General features: G+C 46.9%; 1 protein-coding gene and 1 long non-coding RNA gene across 8 annotated transcripts in view; one reads left to right on the plus strand and one right to left on the minus strand.

Annotated features, from left to right (window-relative positions):
* ANO6 (anoctamin 6) overlaps positions 1-21,614 on the plus strand; it is a 170,462-nt gene that overhangs the window by 2,894 nt on the left and 145,954 nt on the right. The gene's annotated exons all lie outside the window — the stretch shown is intronic.
* On the minus strand, positions 6,007-9,088 carry LOC130680713 (uncharacterized). The gene is made up of 3 exons (XR_008993778.1): positions 8,624-9,088; positions 8,113-8,197; positions 6,007-7,752 (listed from the first exon to the last, which is right to left on the minus strand). It is a non-coding gene; the product is annotated as an uncharacterized LOC130680713 (long non-coding RNA).

The raw sequence follows: 21,614 nt of genomic DNA on the forward strand, positions 1-21,614 counted from the left end.
GTCTGCAGATGAGGCAAGCTGTTGGTATGAGGGCAGTTTTTCAAGAGGCCACTTACTTTCTAAACCAGCTCCAACAACTGCCAGCAGATGCTCAGTGGGGGCAGGAACGGTGGCAGCCCTCACCACACTGGTGCTGGCAGAGGCCCCGTGTGGAGGCGGGTCTGTGGCCCAGGCTCTGCCAGGGGGTCCCGGCTGCCTGCCTGCGGGAGCACATACACCTCCCCCAACCCTCCAGTAAGTGAGGGAGTGGAGGAGGCGGGGGACCGCATCATGGCATCGAAGACCAGGCAGGTCTGGAGGACCGAAGGGGGTTCTGGAGCTCCGGATGGTTGCCCGGGGTGGAGAGGGGCGGTCACAGCCAGGAAGACAGAGAGGGGCTGGCTGGGGGGGCTGCACCATGAAGAAGGCACCCTGTGTGTATGGATGCTGGACACCACCCTCTGTGGTTTGGAGCCCCCGGAAGACTTTAGGGAAAGGTGGGTAGGACCGAGGTTGCTCCTGAAGAGATCTCCCTGGCAGCATGTTGGCAAAGGGGTTGGCGAGGGGGGGATAGTCGAGGTAAACCTTCCTCTCGGTTGGGTTCAGAGCCGCCTGCGGGCTGTGGGAATAGAAGTGGGTCTGCGAGCTCAGGAAAGGGGCAGCATCTGAGACCTCAGACCAGCTGCTTCCAGCAGGCAGAGAGGAACCCCGGGGGGACTCGAGCTAAGGGATCAGGTGGGAAGTGGAGGTGGGGAAGAACAGGTGCGCAGAGGGGAGAAGTCTCCATTGTTCTAATAAGCCTTCCACTTTCCCCTCTGTTTTGGCCCAGACCACCCCCCTTCCCAGTAATGCCAGACTCACCTCTTCTTTTCCGTGGCCCCCTCTTCTGTGTCCCTGGTGCCTGGAATGAAGCTCACACTTTGAGATTTCCTCAGTCATATGTTATAAAAATGTTGATTGTCCCCGCTCTGCCAGGCACTTGCTAGGTTCCAGGGTCCCTGACCTCCCGTACCTCACTATCTAGGAAGGAGGCAGACATGTGAGTAGATAATTGCAGTTATCTGTGATGAGGGCTGTAAGCAAGATGTGTACCAGGCCAGTCATGGTACCAAGGAGAAAGTGTGTAACCTTGCCTAGGAGAACCCAGGGTGGCTTCTCGGAGGCAGTGCCCGAGCCAGCTCCAGAAGGGATGAGAAGGTGGACGAGGGAATGGGGCCAGGACAGCAGGATTTCATGCACATCCCTGAATGGGGCAGAATTTCTCAAAAAACAAACCTCGATGCCCCCTTTGTCTTACTCTCGATGGCAGGGGGATGATGCGGTGTGCACATGTTCGAGTTCCCTACCCAGGATGACAGCTAAAATACAAAGCGAACTACACTCAGTCTTTCTCTTCACGCGTAGTCAGTGTTGCACTTTTTCCTAAATCTTTTGTTGTTTTCAGTTTCAAATTCATAGTCATAGTTTATCTTCTATGTTCTTGCAAGCCAAATGATTACTTTCCGATGGTTCTCCAGCCTCTTAAAATTTTCACTCTTCTCTGATCAGATACAAACACAGCAAGAGTAAAGGCCCTACCACACCCCGTTCCCTTTTCTAGTGGTTGCAGTAGTCACATATGTTGATTGCTGTGCATGTTTTTTCCCTTTAGAAACCAAGAAATTTAGACCAAAAGTCCTGTGACATTTTCTGTCAGAGATACCATGTAAATTCTGACATTCTTGAGGGGAGATTATTATACATTATTAAGAACCCCACAGTCCAGATTTCAGGTAAAGGATTGTCTTGAACAACAAAGTGGTATTTGTAGCAGGTTAGATTAAACTGAATCTATTTTAAGGGAAGTTTCCACTCTCCAAATGAGTTTGTCTTATTCTGTTATCATATTTATCATTTTGTGTTTTGTATTGTAACCAATTCAATACCTCTTAACAAAAAGCTTATATAAATCTTGGATGGAGAAGCACAATCTCATTCGCCTTTGTGTACCACAGCCTGTATATCATAATGCTTTCCCTATAGTAGATACTCAACAAACATTTATTAAAGGACTTTTAGATTGTAATGAAAGCTTTGTATGCCATAAGATTTAATAAGCCACTTAATCTGCTTTTGATACAATGCATTCAGGGCTGAGTCTGTAAAAATCACTAGTTTTAGAACAGAAAAACATAATTTCCGATTACCTTCAAGGAAATGTAGTTTTTGACCGATGGGTTAACTTACATGTAAAGACAGAGACTCAGAGAAGTTAATACAGTCAAGCTATTGTCTCAAGTCATTATCGTTATGATTCTTTTCCTTTAGTTTTGTCTTGCTCTTTAATACTGCTACTAAAATTAATTAACTTCCATCCCCGGAAGCAGCCATTTTAAAGAATACTACATGAAAATGTCAACAATGGAATATTTTGGACATGTACCAAAGAGCAATTCAAATCCTGTTCAGCCAAAACACCAGATGGAATATGTGCGTAGAAGGCCAGTCGAGGGGTTAATAGGCAACTTTCTCTGCCATGGTGTTTATTACTGTCCCAGCTACATGTCTGAATACCAATTCAAAGAATTTGCTGCAATAAGTTATTCACCAGCCAAAAATACAAATGGAAGAAAATATATTCTTTTGTGAAGTCCAGATGTTGCTTTTCTGTTTAATGCTTTCCATCTAGGACATGGAAACTCTATTACTGTCCACATTATTTTAAAATAGAAATATTTGAAATTGGGAAAAAAAAGATATTGGTCTCTAAAATGATCTTTTCTATAATTTTTATTTTAACTTTGGCCAAACTTTAGCCGTAGGTCAAAGTCTCATAAATAGATGTTCTTTCACAAAGCGTCGATTATGCAAATTATAGGCTTGTTTATAAAGCTTGTTTTACATAAACCAAGGTTGTGTTTGCATAATTGAATCTTTTATGATTTCTCCAGACATTCTATCTAGATATTGGGAAAATAGTCTTTTCAGACAAAATGGTGGCTTATTTTCCTTGTGACATCACACAGAACAACTTTAAGTGTATTTTCTCTTTGACTTGTGCTAAGTTCCAAGAAAAAATTTTCCCCACTAAATTCTAAACAAAAGTAACACACCCTCCCTGCAGATAAAGGTTAGTCAGACCCTTAACTTATTTAAAGTTTTGCTGGAATCTGTTTTATGATTTGAAACAGCTGCATTGATTTGTTGTATCATTTTGTTTACTTTTACTGTTATTTGTTAAACAAGGCCTGGTTGCTGAATTTGTGAAAACATAAGACTTTCAAAAAAGGCAAACAAGCCCACAAAAGGCAGCGTGGGTCCCAGGCGATACAAACGGTAACTGGACAGTGTAGGTTCACCCATCTTAGAGGCTGCTTAGGAAAAACCGGGCATTTGAAAGACAGGCTGGTTGGTTTCTTTGGGAAACTTAGTCCCTAGAGAAGATGAAAAACAGCTGTGAAGGCGTGGGATGCGGAGCGGGAAGGAGGGGAGAGGGTGGCTGCAGGGAAGGCCTGAGGGTGCCGTGCGCTTTGGGCCTGGACCCTCACCCCGGAGGCAAGTCAGGGCTTGCGGGGGTGGGGGAGGCGTTCCTCAGGCCCAGGAGCTGCCAGCCCCCCACCCCCCTCTGTCTGTCTCACTCATCCCTGCTCCTCAGTGGCTGTTGCAGTGTCACATTGTAATGAATTCTGTTGCCTAAAAGCCGTCTTGGGAGCTGCTAGTCTTAACCGAGAGCTCCAAACCCTGTCTCCTTACCGCTGTCTGGCGGGTGTGGCTTGACGTCCCTACGCGTGCAGCCCCCCAAGCCTCAGGCTGGGGGTGAGGACGACTGGGCAGCACTACAGACACATGTGCCAGCAGCGACCTCCATAAATCAGGCCTGTTGCTCTTTTAAAAGTCATGTGCATAGAGCTGTCATTTAGCTCAGAGCACCAGATCTCCTCCCACATGTGTCTGAAGGTAAAGGAATTGAAGAAAAGCGTGTGGCTTCTGCAAAGTGATGCTTGCACGATAGTATGTTACCATTCACTAGCTTGTTACCTGGCGTGATTGACAACTTTCCCTTCTCTGAAAATGCAGCCAGTATTAGAACCTAGGCAAGGGGTGACTGTCTCATAAATGATATAATTTGGAGACTCTTACTTTGCAGGACTGTGGTGCCCTGATGCACAAAAACCCTCCATAATTTTTAGGTAATATCGATGGTACATGTAGCTGTTCTCATACATCTCTTAACTAAGATCTACCTCTTTTGTTTCTGCTGGAGATTTTCCCTGTCTCCTGAGGCTTTGCTTCCACGTGCACAGTTCACGGTCGCTTCTGTCTTTTCCATTAAACTGTGAGCATCATGAGGACATCTTAGTGGGCAACACAGTGCCTGGTGTATTGTAGGTGATCAATACATTCTTACTGAATGAGTGGGTACATGAATGATACCGATTATTGAAGAGGTATGTGGTAGGATTGGAAAGTCAGGGTTTTGGTCATAGATCAACCCTTGGCCAGGTTCTTATAACTTTGGAGACTTAGTTTCCGTTTCAGAAAAATGTAGAGATGGTAATACAGACAGGGTAATGGTACTGATGTTATAGGACTATTATAAAATTTAGTGTATTAAAATATAAAAGGGTGAAGGACAGTTCCTGGCACATAACAGATAGTTCTAGTCATTATAAAACAACTAAAAATGGAGAAATATGTGACTGGTGTAAGTTAAACTGGACTTTCCAGTAATGTATTAAACAGTAGAACTGTGTCATCCCTCTGAATATGTATAATTTTAAGAAAGGTAAGAATACAGTATAAGGATTCATAGTGAAATTTAAATGGTAGTCAGCTTCCACTCTAAAGAAAATGTTTATGAAATGAGAACATTTGTTAATCTAGCAAATTTAAGATTTTGAAAGTATCTTAAGGTCTCAAGAGTGGCTTTCTAGATCATGTGAACTTTTAATGCGTAGTTTTTAAATAAATGTGTCATTTTTACTTATCACCTGAATGGTCAGTTATTTTAAATGGAAAAATTCTAAAATGTTTAATTTGCGCATGAGACTAAACTTTCTGTCCATTGAATATTAGGGAGAAGTTTGAAGTCGAAGCCTCTTGAGAGATGAATGTGATACAGAGCAAAATGCTGGGACTGAAGGCCTGGCCCCCCCCACCCTGGTGGTGTGCATTGTTTTGAACTCAGTAATACAAAGAATAACATAATCTCTACCTAGTGTTCAGAATACTTTTGTGAAAGAACATTTCTCGCTTTGTATGTTTGAAGTTTGGGGACAACCCAGCCTGTTTCCAGCTGTTGGGACTCACACACTGCCAGGCCCCTCCGGCGGCAGCAGACCCAAGAGAGAAGTTCTGTTCCCTTTGGGCAGGTGAGGTGAAAGGGAAAGGGTGTTTTTATCCCCGAATAAAGTAGAGTTTAGGATTCCTTGCTTTACATTTGCGTGGGACCAGCCGGGATTCCATCCTTGGGTTTCTGCACCTTGAGTTGCCCTTCCTGTCGTCTGCTGGGTTTCAGCCTCTGCCCTGACCCAGAGGCCGCCTCCATGTATGTTTAAATAGAACTGAGCGCCCCCGATGGGTTTCCGTGACAGCTCACTGCAGCCCGCCCTGCCACGGAGACCCATTTCTGACAGGCCTTCCCCCGCGCCAAGGTGAAGGCCACGGCTAATGGCCTCTGAGCGGTGTGCTGGCCATGGTTTTCTCCAGAGGTACGGCTGCCCAAACTGTGGCTTGTCTATGCTCCCAAGAACTCATTTTGAAGAGTTCAGTCACAGTCTTGACCAGCTTATTTGGTGCACACACACAAAATCCCTTTGAAAGCTGACCATGAATTTGCTAGCAGCGGCCTCCATAAATCAGGCCTGTTGTTCTTATTAAAGTCATGTGCATAGAGCTTTCATTTAGCTCAGAGCACCGGATCTCCTCTCACAATCTTTATTAACTCAGCAAATATTGACTGAAGGCCTCCTACGGGTCATGTGCTACTTGAGGTCTGCGGATACAGAACCTAATGGAGAGGGTCCTGTATTCTACTAAGTGAGAAAATAAGGCGAGATGCATGCAGATATCCATCGTACACACCTGTGTGCCGGCCCTACTGCTGCACATGAGGCAGAAACGCCTCTGCCCTCAATGAGTGACAGACTGTGGGGTAGGCAAACATGCCCACAGATCACCAGCAAATTATATTCAAAGATTGTGAGAAGGAGCGTGGACAGCACAGGTGAGGACAGAACCTGGTGGACCCAGAGCCAGTTGAGGGGGGCGGCTGACAAGTGCCACTGTGATGTCCATAATCTAAAAACACCATGGCCTTAGAATGTCATCTTTAACAAGCAGGTTCACGGGGAGGCTCAGGATGCACACCGGGTGGACGTGCACACCACCGCCGTGTGTCAGGCACCCAGCGCCCACCGTGCTGGGGCTCCTCCAGGGGCAGCTTGGTTTGTGCTCATTTCTGCAGCTGTTCACGTGCCTTGCAAAGGTGAGCAGGTACCGTGTTGCTGTGCGTCCTGTGCCCCTTAACTCCTTGGTGGGTCCGCCAGAACACCAGCACCGGTTAGGAGGCAATGAAGCCTAGTCGGTCACTCCCAGTTCCCTTCATTCTTCTTTGTGTCTATTTTTAGCCTGAGCCTCCCTTCCTTAGTCAGAGGAGAAGGGCGGGGAGGTTGGGCCTGAGCAATTCTGTGCAGTTTCTGCCGAGTTGACAGAGAAGGAGGAGATAGAGCAGGAGCTTCTGTGCCCCACACGCCCTCTTCTCCTTCCCTGGCTTAGACGGGGCAGGGAGCTCGCACAGGGGCCCTCTCCTGGGTTGTCAGCCAGGGCCGGGTCCATAGGCTGCCTGCCTGCTGCCCAGGGCTCTGACTCATGCCTGACCGGAAATGACTGACCTTTGCTGGGAGTCATGACCAAGGCCCTGAGGCATGAATCAGCATTTGTGTGAGGGTGGAAATGCCCCACGGGGACGCTGAGGCACCCCTCAAGGACTGTCCCCTGGAGAAGGGCGAGACTAGAGAGTCACTCTGGAGTCCCTCCCCCAGGTAGAGCCAGCATCCCCCAGAAAGTACTATGGAAGATGCCAATTAAAACCCGTCCTGCTTCCTGCTGATAGGGCAGCAACAACCAGATGCAGGTGCTTTTCATTTAGTGTAGAAAGTCCTGTTGTTTTTCTATGGGGATTTTTCATACATGACTGAACTCTAGCAGGCAGTGTGACTACGTTATCAGGCATTGCTGCAGCCATTACATCTGGTGCTGCCCAGATTGGGAATATTTCCTTTATAAGTGCCATTGAGGTCGGGTTTGAGAGATATGACCACTAACCTTTGCCGTGCTTTTATCTGAACCCCCTGTTCCTGGTAATGTTTTAGTACACTGGTATTTTTTTCAACATTAAAAGGCGTATTTTATATATAGAGTAAATGCGCAGTTAACTCAATTTGCTAGTCTTTAGCAGGTGTATAAACACCACCCAAAGCAAGGCAGAGGACATTTCCCTGGTCCTTTCAGTCAAGCCTCCTCCCGTCAGGAAGGAAGAAATTTGTCTACCCGTCAAGGTTCTTCCAGCTGGTGTAAGAATCAAATTGACATGAGCAGAAAACTGGAGAAAAGAGCCAAGTTTAATTAGGTACAGACGGAGAAGCCATAGACACGGGTTCCCCAGGCAGCGAGGATGAGGTACACACGTCATCCTAAACCTCCGAGGAGAAGAGGGTCAGGGTCTGAGACTTCAAAGAAGGGAAGTAATTCACAGGAATATGAAGAGAGTGAATGATCAAGTACCTGATGGCCCTGCAGAAACAGTGAGGGGGGCAGGAAGGAATGTTAAGACCTAGCGGCGCCTCTCCCCGCCCCCCACAGCTAGTTCACGGGCTGGTGCAGCCCCCTGAAGAGGCAGCCTCCCTGGGCACATCCTCTGCCTAAATTCTTTCTGTGTGTTCGTGGGGTGGGAGGTCAGCATTTCTTTGAGTCGTTAGGCCTTGATGGCCCTGGACTCTGAAGCAGTCTGCATGTCACGGTGGCAGGGCTTGGGGTGGCCCCCCCCACCCTCCCCATCCAGGTGAGCACCCAGTGCCGTCTGCCGTCAGGCGGTTGTGCCTGTTCTTGAACGTCCCGTAAACGGAATCATGTGAAACACCGCCCCCAGCGTACCTGGCTTCTGAGCATGACATCCTTGGACATTCATCTGTGTTGTTTGACTGTCAATAGTAGTCCAGTATATTTTATCTGTAAGAGACTGGAAAAATATTTTGAATTCTTGAAGTGTTACTTCTCTCATAGATAGAAAACTAACAAAACTCAACCTTTTAATTCTGTTTAAGTCGAGTGTTTCTGGCCTTGGTTATTTCTGCGATCCCTTCAATGGCCTTGCCTGTAGCAGGGAATTAGCAAGTGTTTTCTGAAGTTGGGGGGAATGTGTGAGGCTGCGTGGTCGTGAAACCGGACGGCGCGTGCGTCCTGAGCGCTGGTCTGTGGGCGGGCTCGCCGTGGACCGCTCACGGACGCTCTCCTTCAGCGTAAGGAGTTAGGTGTTAATAGTGCATGTTCCCCAAAGGTCAGCTCTTGCTGATGTTTTTTACTGGTCTAAAAATACTCTAGAAAAATAGGATCAGCCTTACTTGGTAACCGAAGAGCTCTGAGAACAGAAACATGAGTGACCCACCCAGAAGGAAGGAGCGATCCAGTGTCGGCGCGCAGCGCTGGATTCCAAAACATTTGTTCGGGCCCGCGTGGTCCAGCTTCCCAGAGAAGTGACTGCCGTGGTGCTGGTGCCCTTGAGGGTGACTCATGATTTCTGGAGTCTGGGCCCCACTGTGAGTCAGCTTCCTGCTGGGCTAACGAGGCCCTTGACCCTGCCTGGACTCCGGCCCTGGCCCCACGCCACCCGCGCCCCGCGTGCTCCCCCACCCGGCCCAGCCTCCCGGCAGTTCTGGAACCAGTGCTGACTCCAGGCGGGAAGGACTTCGAAATAGAGCTTTTAGTGTCAGTCCAGCGTTAACTCTGTGTTCTTTTCAGTTTTGATAATTCGCTTGTCATTTCTCCCAGTTGCCCAGACTTCTCAGAAACATGCTTAGAAGCCCTATCTCTGCTTCTGCTCCTGCCTTCCTCTGGTCCCCGTCAGTGTCCCCGGGTCCCTGTTAGTGTCCTGGGTCCCTGTCAGTGTCCATGGGTCCGTGTCACTATCCCCGAATTGCGCTCACATCCTGGAAATGAAGTCCACCCCTGCTTCCGCCAGTACCAGACCCCGATAGCGGCTGCCCGTGTCCCCAGATTTAGTCACGTGAGTTGTGCCTCAGTTCCCTCCTTCACCCTCACGCCAGTGGTGCCTTAAATCTTGGGCCTACGTCGTGATCAAAGCATCGAGCTTATTTTCACTTCAGTTGACTGCTGTAATAGGGCTCTGAGAGTGGGGTACAGTTTCCTGCAGGACAACGTAGGAGACATAATTGCAGCCTGGCAGCTGAGAAAGATCCAGTGTTCACTGGAATGTGGGGAAACCGCCCCCCCTGAGGACAGCAGAAATCAGTGCCTGGTGTAAACAGCCCTGCCCTGAGCAGCTCCACAGGGCTGAGGGGCGGCCTCCGAGTTGACGTGGGTGCCTGGCTGGAGCTGGCCCTCAGCTTGGGATGCAGTAAGCACAGTAGGGTGGCTGTGCCTACGAGCCACGCCCTCGTTCTTCATGGAAAATGGATAATTTCTCAATCCTGTGCACATACAACTTTAAGACAAGATCCCTAGTCAGAATTTCCAGTATTGGAAAAAGAGCTGGGGGATCCAGGGAGCTGGGAGGCAGCCTTGGGCTCCTCCGTCCCTCCCTGCGGCCGAGGGCATCCCTGGACTAGCGTGCTCCCCGCTCTCCACATCCCTTGCTTGCCACATCCTCCCTCAGGTGGCTTCCTCCCGGCCCCTGCCCTGGCTTCAGTCCCGGGCCCACGGCCTGCCCTTGGGGCTGGCTTCGTTCCTGGGCGGCCTCCCAAGCCCCCTGCCAGATCCTCACTGGGCCGGGCTGCCGGCCCTTAGCAGTGACACCCCGTGTATGAAGGAAAGGGGGTTTTGTGGGCCCTCACAGAGGGACGTTTGCTATAGGGAACACACGGGCAGAACAGTCCTAACTGTGCTGTGGAAGAACCTAGAAGACGTCTGCTTCAAATTTTAATTTAAAAAAGCAGTAAACGGTCTGTAGGCAAATTGTAGGCTTTATTATCGGACTTCTGATGGACGTTGTGCAGTGCCATTTATTTCATTAAGCTTTGAGCTCTCACAGAGAAGTTCAAAATGGATTGAGAAAGGTTCCCTTCTGAATATTTTATAAAGTAAGTATGGTTACAGTGTTCACATGCCTTTGAAAAAAGTTAGTGACTTCTGGCTTTTAATTTGCAACTGCAATAGGAAAGTACATATTCATATTTTACAAATATTGTACGTAGAATGTCCATCACTTGCAACGTCTCCTTTATAGCATGTTAATTTATTGTTACTTTATTTGTTCACAAGTAGCGATCTCAAGAGTATGTGGATAATGAAATCATTGTGGTGATACATTGCTTTGAGCTTCCTGAAGTGTGAATGAATCCTCTATACATGTGGCCATGCATCCCAGACTTCATACATAGGAGTCACTGTGGCCATGCATCCCGGACTTCTGGGGGGTGTTGTGCTTCCGTGACACCATGGAAGCAGGCATCTAGTTATTCCTCATCTCTCTCTCCTGCTGCATAGCAGCAGGTAAATTTACCTGCCATTTGGTCTCAGAAGAGATGTTTATAGATAGCTTTTTAGTGTAATGAGTTACTGCAGATTAAATGGGAGAAATTCAGACATAGTAGGAATTGCCTTCTGATTTGTAGCAGGTCACCTCCTGGAAACGTGCAGCAGAGAGAAAATGACTTAAACGGAAGCTCATTTTCTCACAGGAATAGTGTGTAAAGGCCTTTTGTCCTGCGTTTTGCAGAAATAATCACAAATACTTTATTTATTCTAAGTGCTATAAAAAGCTTTTCAGGTAACTTAAAAACTGACGGGCAGGGAAAGGTTACCACTTGGCCGTGGTGGAAGTTCTGCTCGTGTTCTTCATGATTCCCGCCTTACTGTGATTGCAGCCACTACAGGGGAGTGAGTGAAGCCTTTGCAGTTTGGTGGGTTCAGAGACGCTTTTTTAAGAGCTCATCTGTGAGGGTCTTTGAGGAGACCTGCGGGAGCCGCAGGGTGGGGAGGCCTTCAGGAGAAGCTGATGAGGAAGATGCTGGTTGCTCCATTTCTGTTTTTCACGGTTTCCTAAGGGCTGTTCACTACACGCCCCTCACTTGGGGTCTGTTGGCCTGCAAGGGTGGGTTGGGGAGGGAGAGTTCTTGGTGCCCTGAGCCATATGGGAATGCGTTTATTTGCATACTTACAGGTCTCTTGAAAGGAATCCATAACTTCCTTCAGTTTTCTTAGGGGCTCCTTGATCTAGGACTGAATTCCCAGGTCAGTGTGACTGGGCTGCTGATGGCACAGAACTGAGGGGTTAAGGTGCGCAGCTGCAGGGTGCTGGGGGCTGTGAACAAGCTCTGCTGCCTTCTGGAACTGTCGGTCTCGGCTCCTCGTCGGCTCACCAGCGCCCACACTGTAAGGTCCACCCGCACAACGACGGGTCCCGTTCGGTACTTGTACTGGGGGAGACCAGGGAAGGAACAGACGCTAGTGTTTTTTATATGTCTCGACTTTGGACGTCTTGTTCTAACCAGGCATCCTGGTCTGGAGGGGAAACCACCTCCGACAGCCCGAATGTGGAGGGAGGTCATCAGTGCGGACATGGGAGACCCGGGTGGCCTACCCTCCCTCGGGAGCCAGCCTCGCACTCAGGCAGCTGGTGGAGCCGCCGTGCTCTGCCCCTCTAGCTAAGCCGTCCTGGGATTCCGCCTGCCGTCCCTTCGCCATGTCTTCCGCAGGAAGGCAGAGTCCTGGTCATCTCTCTTCCCTAGAAATCCTGGCAGACGTCTCTGATGGGGTTACATGCCCGACCCTGAAAGCACAGCTGCGGACGTGAGTTTGTGGATAAGCCCTCAGTGGCAGTGAGAGGGACACAAGCCACGGCAAATGAAAACGCGGGGAGTGTACGTTTCTTTTGAACTTTCCTATAATTCCTTCTAATGCTAGAACTACAGTGAAATCGTCTGTCAATTCATTGTGCAGAGATGTACTTTTTAATATTCACGTCACTGAGCCCCCAGATTCGGATTCACTTGCCCGGCACACAGTAAGCCAACCTCCGAGTCCCCAGGCTTGAAGCAGAGAGAGCTCTGTGACCAGAGGGGCAGCAAGTCCGCTGCAGCCAACGGCCGAGGCGCGGGTCACCGGCCATTGGCAAAGGACTGTGGGGGCGGGGGCGGACGCTGGAGAGGCCATGAAACTTCTGGGAGGTACGCACCAAGCCCACCTTCCTGGCACCTCCTGAGGGGTCCAGGCGTGGTTCCTGTTGACCTCATGTCCGGTGTCAGCTCTGCAGCATAGATGCTGTCAACCCACATCCCCCTCCTGCACCAGCTTCAGGGAGGAGGACAGAGGACATGCAGTTGAGGCCACTGGAGGGAGAGCCCGGTGGGGGTGTCCACGGTAAGGGAAGAGATGTCTCGGTTCATTCATGATAATCTAGTAGTTTTATGTTTGCTTCTCTTAATAGAAAAATCACAGACATAAGATATCTTCTATTGCTCTGTCTTAAGAACACACGAAAAATTAAAGCTGATTGTTCTGGGGGCCCTCATTCGAGTCCTCCCCTCTCTCCTTGGCGTGGTGGGGGTGGTTCTTCACCGAAAAGATAATCCCCTGGCTTGATCTGCTTTTTCACTGTTACTGCGAATGTTTTTCAGATGTCTCCCCAGTGTAGAGCAGTAGAAAAGACTCGCTGGGAAGGGTTTTCTAGTGTTGGAATGACTGAATTAAAGTCTTTACTCTGCTGCTTTACCGGTTGTGCAACCTCATGTAAGTTGTTGAGTTGAGCCATTTTTTCTCATAAAGAAAAAATGAGATAATGTACTTAAAGGGCATAGTACAGTGCCTCGGATTAGTAGGTGTTTATATTAGCTGAACTATGCAAATCTGAAGACTTGAAATAAAATTATTATAATATGTATAAGAAGTTAAGTCCAGGTGTTCGTGAATGGTCCTGTGGCTAATCACAATGCCTATAGAATGAATCTGTTCGTTGTAATTTTGCATAGGCTGTCTTGGGTAGGATTCCAGAAGTTAGATTGACATTTTAGTTAAAAAAAAACAAAACAACCAGGAGGATGTTTGAGTAGACAGAGATAGCATACGGTGCATTGATATTACTGAGAAGCATTCCTCATGTTACTGAGTTAGATCTGAAAATACCAAGGGGAAATTAGCTTAAAGCACTGAATTTCCAGGTCTGTCTGAGTGTAAGTGCACAGTACGTCTTTAATTGATTTTATTCCTCGAGTGACTTTATTCAGATTATATGGGGCTCACTCTTTATAGTATAATAGGAATGAATAAAAATGAATATATTCATTTACTTCCTACAATATGTAGTTTCAATCAGAATTGCTGAATTACCAGCATTCTTTGCAGCCAGTGAGAACCAGACTGGAGCCCTTGACCATGTACTTTGTGGGTTTTGGTTTTCTTGCACTTTCCAGGGTAATCCTTTTTGAGTTCTTTGGGATTTTTTTAACCTCGGTCAATGTAGTGCCTGAAACGTTTCTACATTTGGGAATTCAAGTCAAAATAAACACTGCTAGCAGTGAGGAAATGGTAATGGGGCTGGGTTTGTTGGGTTTTGGAAAGGAGAGCTGACCAGTAGCCTATAATAATGTAGAGGCCAGCCGTGGACATGGACATAGGGGACCCCTTGCAGATTTAGGGGTTCATTCTGTAAATAACCTAATGGTATAGATTGCTGAATATTTAATGCAGCCCAAATGCAGGCTTTTCCCTAAGAGTGTTTAGAAATAGGTAAGGCGGTGACTGGTCTGACAGTGTGAATGGCCCTGGCTCTGATGGACATGGAGCCAATGACAGCACACAGTCAGTTCCTTCCTGTTTTCCAATGAAATCCATCCACCTGGGGTTTAGTAAGTTCTGCTCTTTGCCTGTCAGTGTTAAAAACTAAGAAGGTGCATAAAAAGCGTAAGTATATTAAATGCCAGGTATACTTACAAATGCTTTCTATGTACTATCATTTTTAACAGTTGTAACAACGCTATTTTGTGGGTGCTGTGATAACTCCTACATCATGGATGACAACACAGAGGGCAGGAGAGCCAGGGAATTCACCCACTCACACAGCACTTGAAGGGGAAGGCAGGGTTGGAAGTTCAGCTCAGTCATTAAGCTGATTCCTGGACAATCTAGTTACAGATACAAGCAAGAAAAATAAAATAAAAGCAGTATAATATTTGATGAGCTAATGTACTGGGGGTTATGAATCTTATTCCATAATCTGCAGAACCTCATTGCTAATTAGTTTTGTTTCATCCACTTGACAATCCCTCTTTCTCCCTAGGTGGAAGGCTGGTGTGGATAAGACAGTGAGTTTTTGGAGTTAATGGAAGGAAAATGTTTGATAAATATGGCTGTAAAGTTACTTTTTTTCCCCCTGGCATGCATATAAAATTAACTTTATGGTCAACAAAGCACTTGTGCCTCACATGATTCTTACAACAGTCTCATGAAGTTGGAATTTTGTGGAAGAGGAAACTGAAATGCCAAGTCACTGAACTTCTCCCATCATCCTGTTCTGTTACTCAGTTTAAAAACCTTCTGCTAAGCAGTGCGGCTGAATTTTCTTTCGGGTCTATAGCAGATATATATGAGGTAGTAAAGAAAGAAAATGTATTTTATGATGTTAACTTTTTAGAAAAAGGAAAACTGAGAATTTGGACTCAGTTGAACTGAAAGAATATGGAAGAAGCAACTGGAAAAAGTCATTTAAACAAAGGGCTGCTCCACTCACTAGTACCTGTGGTCTCCCGGGGTCAGTCTTCGAATGCCACTCCAGTTCAGGGCATCGGGCCGGGGCCCACGTGCCCCTTAGCTGAAGCAGGACCGGCCTGTTTTGAAGAGGTGTCTGCTGTACGTGTGGGGGCTCTCACCCCGAGTCAGGATTTTCGTCCAGTGATATAGCTCCGCCTCTCTGGTCTGGAAGTTGTCTTAACGGTCATATCAATCAGGCGCCACATAGGACTTTTTGTGAGAATGAAATGGTAGATAGAGTACATGTTAAATTGCTTTGAAAGGTTTTGAATTGCAAGCTGATACAGAGCATTGTCCCAGCTGCTGTAATGTCTTGGGCCTAGACGCCTTAAATGCAGTAACTCAGTTTGAGCTGAAGGTGCATTTCCATAGCAAAGAAGCAGAACCGCAAAAGGCATGGTTGAAACACTATTATCTGATGATAGGAGAAAGTATATTACACAGGAAATTTGCCTGATTTGTATCATGTTTGTGAGATGTTCACATACATTACTTTTAAAGTTGTGATCAGCATTTCATCTCAAGTAATTCTTCTGAGAATTATTCCTGGGGCTTACAATATACCATTTCCAATTTGCTTTATTAAATATTCTGCGGATTTATAAAGGCTTGCAAATTCAGCAAATTTTTTTTTACCGTAATAGAGCTCTTCTGATTCTTGACGGTGCCGTCATGCATTTGAAAACATTCTGAGGACAAACTCACTGGCAGGGTAGGTGTCCTACCCCATCTGAAGGCGTTTGAGGGATCTCCTTTTTGTGGTGAGGATGGCATATGGAAAACATGCGTTTCTTTGAGAGAAGAGGATATCCACCAGGTAATAACCTGATTTTCAAGAATCTTGGTAATACCATGTAAGCTAGAGAAAGGAGGAAAACGTCAGGCCATTCACCCATTTATGGCTGTCTGGCCCTCCAGGGAAGCTAGTTGCCTACACACCAGTATCTTACCTACTTTTCCTTCTAAATGGCTGCCAGAATGTGCTTCCTTAACTTTGGAATTAACTTCTTTTCTTTACTAATTAACAGTTTAATGAACTCAGTATCCAAACGCCCGAAGTACTTCAGGAGAAAGCCCCATACTGAACAGATTGCCACAGTTCTCGGCTCACTCGAGCCGGAGGAACAGCCAGAATCTTCCCTGTAAACTGTTCAACAGGGAGGCTTGTCTTGGGAAGCTCAGTGTTAATCTTTGAATGTGTATTTCTGCTGAGTGAAGAAACAAACCCAGGAACTGAGTTACTAGACCCAGTGAAAGGTCAGCGATTGTCTTAACAAGTTGGAGCCAAACACTGATTGTTAGGTTCCGGAAGAACCCGACTCCCCAAGGTTTATTGGGAGATAATTCGTGTGAAGTGGGAATAAAGAGATGAAATCTTATGCATACTTTTTGAAGCTAACACTACTGTTCATGTTCCTGAAGCAAAGCTTGGTCGGAAGTTTGATTCTTTCTCTCCAAATAGTAATTCTTCCCCAATTTCACTCAAGGAAAATGCTGAAGATAAAGGCATAAGAAAGGAAATGTCAGACGTAATCGTCACTTTAAAAAATAGGTAGGAGATACTCTGAGATTAGGCCCTGGATATTTTGAGTTGACACAGTAACAGAATGAGGAGGTGGAGGTGGGACGTGATGGAGGCACATGGCCTCCTTGAAGGAACAGGCCTGGGGGCCCGGAGACCTGCTTCTGGTTTTCATCACCTGACTGCTGACTAGTGACCTTGAACACTCCAGTCAGATCTCCGTTTCCTCAAAAGCAAACTGTGTTTCTCTGGCAGATCTTTAAAGACCCTTCCAAATTCTGTGATTCTCTGTGTCATAGCAAACAATCTTAAAGCTTAGTGACTTAAAGCAATAAGTCATACGATTTTAATAATTTTATTATATCTCATGATTTTACAGTGATTCAGCCAGGGCTCGGCTGCATAGTGTTAAGCTGGCAGAAGGTCTGGTCCGAGACAGCTGCACACAGGCACCTCTGACCTGGGTAGTCGGGTCTGGAGGGCTGGGCCAGAGCTGCTGCCCAGTGCCTGCGTGTGGCCTCCTGGGGGAGGATGGGGGGCTCAGTGGGACTTAGTACCTGGCAGTCAGGGCTGAGACGGCTCCCCTGGACGAGGCAGAAGCCTCATGGCCTCTCTGCCTTAGCCTGCGAGGTCAACAGCCCCCTTTCCATCGGATGCTGATGGAGGAAGCAGCCACAAGCCTGCCCAGACTCAAGTGTGGGGGGAACACAGCCTCCACCGCCTGGTGAGAGGAGATTCGAGGACTCTGGCCCTGTTGGAAAGTTGCCTACATCCCATTCAGAGTATATGATTAAGTTTGATTGAGCTGCGGTGAAACTTGCTGTTTTAAATTTCACCTTGAACTCTTGCCAAGGTGTAGAAGTCATCCTGTGCCCTGGGAGAGAACGCTGACCCCCAAAATGAGCACCCTCTTCTCCATTCCTTTCTTGCCCGTTCTTCTAGTGTTTGCTTATTCATTTAAGTTTTTCAAACTTGTTTTATTTGTTCAGTTTACATCTCAGGGTCCCTCAACCACTACTTACACTTTTTTAAAAAATGTAGTTGTTGTTTAATATTAAGAGCAGTGAGAGCTTGAAAAATTGAGTTAGAGAGCATTTTCCATGGGCTTGCCTCGGGCTGAGGTGCTCGGACACTTCCTACCTTTTCTGGTCCAGTAAGTGGTTGCTGGAAGTAAAGCAGCCGGCCACAGTGCCCGCTTTATCTGGCAGAGCACGCATACACACAAAATCATTTCAGCAGTCGGAAAACACAGTAATGTATGATTTAACAACCAGACTGACTTGATGCATCGTGTTTCCATAATGTTGAAGTTAAGTGGCACACTGAACTCGGCTCTCTGGGAGGCCTGTGCTTGTCCTGAGTATGGCAGGTGCTGGTGTAAAAGGTTTAAAGAAATTATTAAGCAAATACTGTAGGAAAGAAGACAGAAAATTCTAAGCACAAACATGGAACTCCAAAGATGCTTATTCATTTTTTAAAAAGTATAGGTGATTTGCACTACTGTTTTTATTAGCCATAGTTTATAAGAGATGACATCGCTCCATTGCTTCATGCTGGAATTGGCTGGCGAGCAGTGTTTTCATTAAATACGTATCTCGCTGCCGTGAAGGAGTTTTATCACCCAGGCCCGTAACCTTAGGATTGTCGGAACACAAGAGCATAAAGATGGCACGCTTGTACCCCGGGTGGGAGCAGCCTTCACAGTAGGCATTTCCCCTTCTATTAAGCCAAAACAATTCTCATGTTTTTCTGAGGCTCAAAGTTAATCATACAGAAGTGGGGAGAGGGAGGGATCAGTATTTATTTCATTTATTTTTTAATAATGTGATGTGTTCTTCCATGATGTTTTTTGTGTAATGGTTTGACACATGGCCACACTTAACTGTAAATTTACATTTTGGCTCTGAAGGGCAAAGTCTAGTACGGATGTGACCTTTATGACCGATTTCCCTGAGTTAGCTTTGGAGACCTGGAGGACTGCCTTGATTGCTGACTCGTCTGGGTGTCGATCTCTTTCTTGTGAGACTTTCTCAGGGGTGACAGCTACCTGCATGTTCTTGTTTATTCTCTGCAGATGCTGACATAATTAACACTGTTTTGTTGTTGAAGGCTTACTGTGTCCACTTTTTAAAGTGACCATCCTTCTTGTTCTGCCAAAAATTTATTTGCTTTATTGATAGTGAGATGTTCTGTAGACCAGCATAACATAAATCAAGATCTTTAGAAGGAGCAGGGCGCATTCTATAATTGGGCAATTTAACATCACATGTATTTAATTGCATAAACATTAAATTGTCGCTGGAAGAAAATGAGAATATAGAGGAAGAAAAAAATGTGATAGCACCTTGTAATGACTGTTAACATTTTGGTTTATATCAGGAGTGAAATTAAAAATATTTAACAGCAATATCGCTCGGGCGCTAACTCATCAGAGCGGACCCTGGCCTTAACAGGACATACTGTCTGGGTAAAATCGGTCTTGGGTTGTATTCCTCTGGGTATTTTTCCATACACACATACATGTGTTACATGTTTTGAATAATCAGCTTCATACTATGGCCCCTCATACAATACCTGGAAGGTTTCATAGGCTGATTCTACCAACTTAAATCTTCATGTGAGAAATAGAAGTGGAGCCCATTGAATTGAAAAATAAGATGATTTACTTATTTATGAATTTATTTTTGACTTATCCATGTAAACATATGTTAGGGAAGGATTCCATTCAGTAAGTGTAAGATGATACATACATTTTTAAAAGCAGAGCCCATGTTAGGAAAAGAAGCATGGCTGTAGATTATCTCCCTCCTGCTCACTCCCACTGGGCTTTGCCATTTGGGGTCTGTGGGAGTCTAGAGATTGCATCTCGTTTCCTGCCAGCCCGCCATTGATCCAGTTGCAGAGAAGAAAAAAAATAGAATTTGGAAATCCTTAAATACGTGAAGTTATTCATTTGCAATGATTTATGAGAGCCATGTTGATGCCATTAGTAACCATAAAATGTGAAATTGGGATCCCTGGAAGAAGCACATGATTTTAAGTTTTAAGTACTGCCCTTCAGTATGCACATGATTACAAGTTTTAGAAGGTATGTATTATCATCAGCAACCTAGGTTTATATGACTGTCCTCTCACAACGTGAGGACACGGAAAGGTATGATTAAGGTGCTCCCTGAACTCACGCAAGTGCGTCCTGACCCCGAGTCTGTCGCTATTTTAGTCGCAGGTCATCGCCAGTGTCATAGTTCCCCTCCCTGTGAGTGAGGGGCTTGGACTCAGTCGTGTCCAGGATGCTTGCCGGCCTGCTGCCTCCACACGTGCATCTCCATCATCCCTGTGAGGAGGCTAGTGATGTTTGGTCTACGCTTTACATTGGCCAGACCTCTTCAGGACGCTCCCTGCAGTATTTCCAGGAAGTCCACCAGTCTCACGAAGGAGGAGGATGCTGGAAGCCGGACGCTGGACCACACAGACAGGAGGAGGCAGCAGGGGAGGACTTGGGGGTCACCCTGGGGAAGAGAGAGCCAGGGGAGGGCCACCCGCAGATTCTGGAAGCCCGAGCGTGTGCCGCGGCCGTGCCCCCCGGGGGAGGGGTGGAAACAGGCCCGTGAGGCTGCGGCTGCGGGGTGCCCGCTTTGGCCCGGGAAGGTCGCGCCGCCTGTCGTGTTCTCCCTGGCGACAGGACTGTGGTCGGATGTTCCGAGTGCCTCTCCTTTGCCTTGACTGTGACCTGCGGGCAGACACTTAACTCACGGGTCATTTATTCATGCCCTTATTTTTGTACCTGTCGCTCTAGTTTGTGGAAAGCCCGCGGGGTGGGGGACCTCGGTGAGCGGAGGGAGCGCCGACCCGAGGCAGGGGACCCGGCAGGTGCGCGGCGCCCGCCCCTCGGCCCTCGCTGGTGGTCGTCCTCCGCAGGCCGCCGCGACCTGTAGACTCCATCCCGGCAGCGCCGGCAGTGTGGCTTTATCGGAGTGGCCGCCCGCTGGCCGGGGCTGAGCGCTCAGGGCCGAGTTGGTTTTTGTCTTTAAAGGTGATGAGGATGTACGATGGCCGCACAGCAAGCCCGTCCGCAGGGGCTCGCGGCGGTGCCCGCTGCGCTCCTCGGTGCTTCGCACGAATTCGAGTGCTGCCCACCACGACGTGGTTGGTGGGCGCTGTGATGACCCCGTTGGTGCAGAAGGACCGAGTAACTTACCGAGGCCAGACAGTCCGCGAGTGGCCGAGCCGGGGGCCGAACGGGGCCGCCTGGCCCCCAGAGCCCCTCCCTGCCCACCGGCCCCACTCCCCGCAGAGCCCCCCCAGGAACCCCGGGCTGCTGGGAGGCGCCCCGACTCCCGTGCCTGCTTGTGCGCGCAGAGCCGGCCCCTGTTCGCGTTGCAGGTTTGCTTTTTGGAAAGTAACAATGAGTTAGGATCATGAAAATTAGCTTCGATGATTTTGTTTTTCAATTTTTGTTTAATGTTTGGCTCATCAAATGATTATCACTTTGGAGTGAACATAAATGATGACATTTAACCTTGTTCACCGGTTCCACTGTTATTAAGTGAATTGTGGAAGTTTCCAAAAACTCCAAAAACAAAAGGTATCAGTTGAAATCTTTCAGTTTCAACTAGATATCAGTTGAAAGCTAAATGGAAGTGGGCATTATAGCCAAGATCATCACAATCAGGAAAAACACATCTGATTTCCAGCATTCTAATGTGGTTAAAAAATTTTCATGAATAGAGAAAGCTTATTATGCAAATAGGCTCCATGTATTCGAAGGCATAAAAACAAGAATCTCCCGGTTCTGTTACTTTAGGACATATTTCTGTCTGAATGCCACGCCGTAAAATCATCACACTTTAAAATAACCCTGATCAAGTTTTGAGTTCATCAAATTTCTAACTCCCTTATGTATTTTATAATTGAGAATAAGCTGGTTTTTTACTTAAACTTGCCATATGTAAGTAAAACATCTCTTACATGGTAAATGCTAAATTGTTCCCATAAGTTTTTGTATGTACAGGTTATCAAACTCAGTAAAACTTTTAATTTTTACTAGAGTGTTCTTAATTTTATAGTATCTATTCATTTCTCCCTTTCCCCTTTCCTTTCCTTTCCTGGCTTTATTATTCTGGTATTTACTGAGTTTACTGTATTGGAAGCC

Source organism: Manis pentadactyla, chromosome 14, assembly GCF_030020395.1.
Source record: "Manis pentadactyla isolate mManPen7 chromosome 14, mManPen7.hap1, whole genome shotgun sequence".
NCBI lineage: Eukaryota > Metazoa > Chordata > Mammalia > Pholidota > Manidae > Manis > Manis pentadactyla.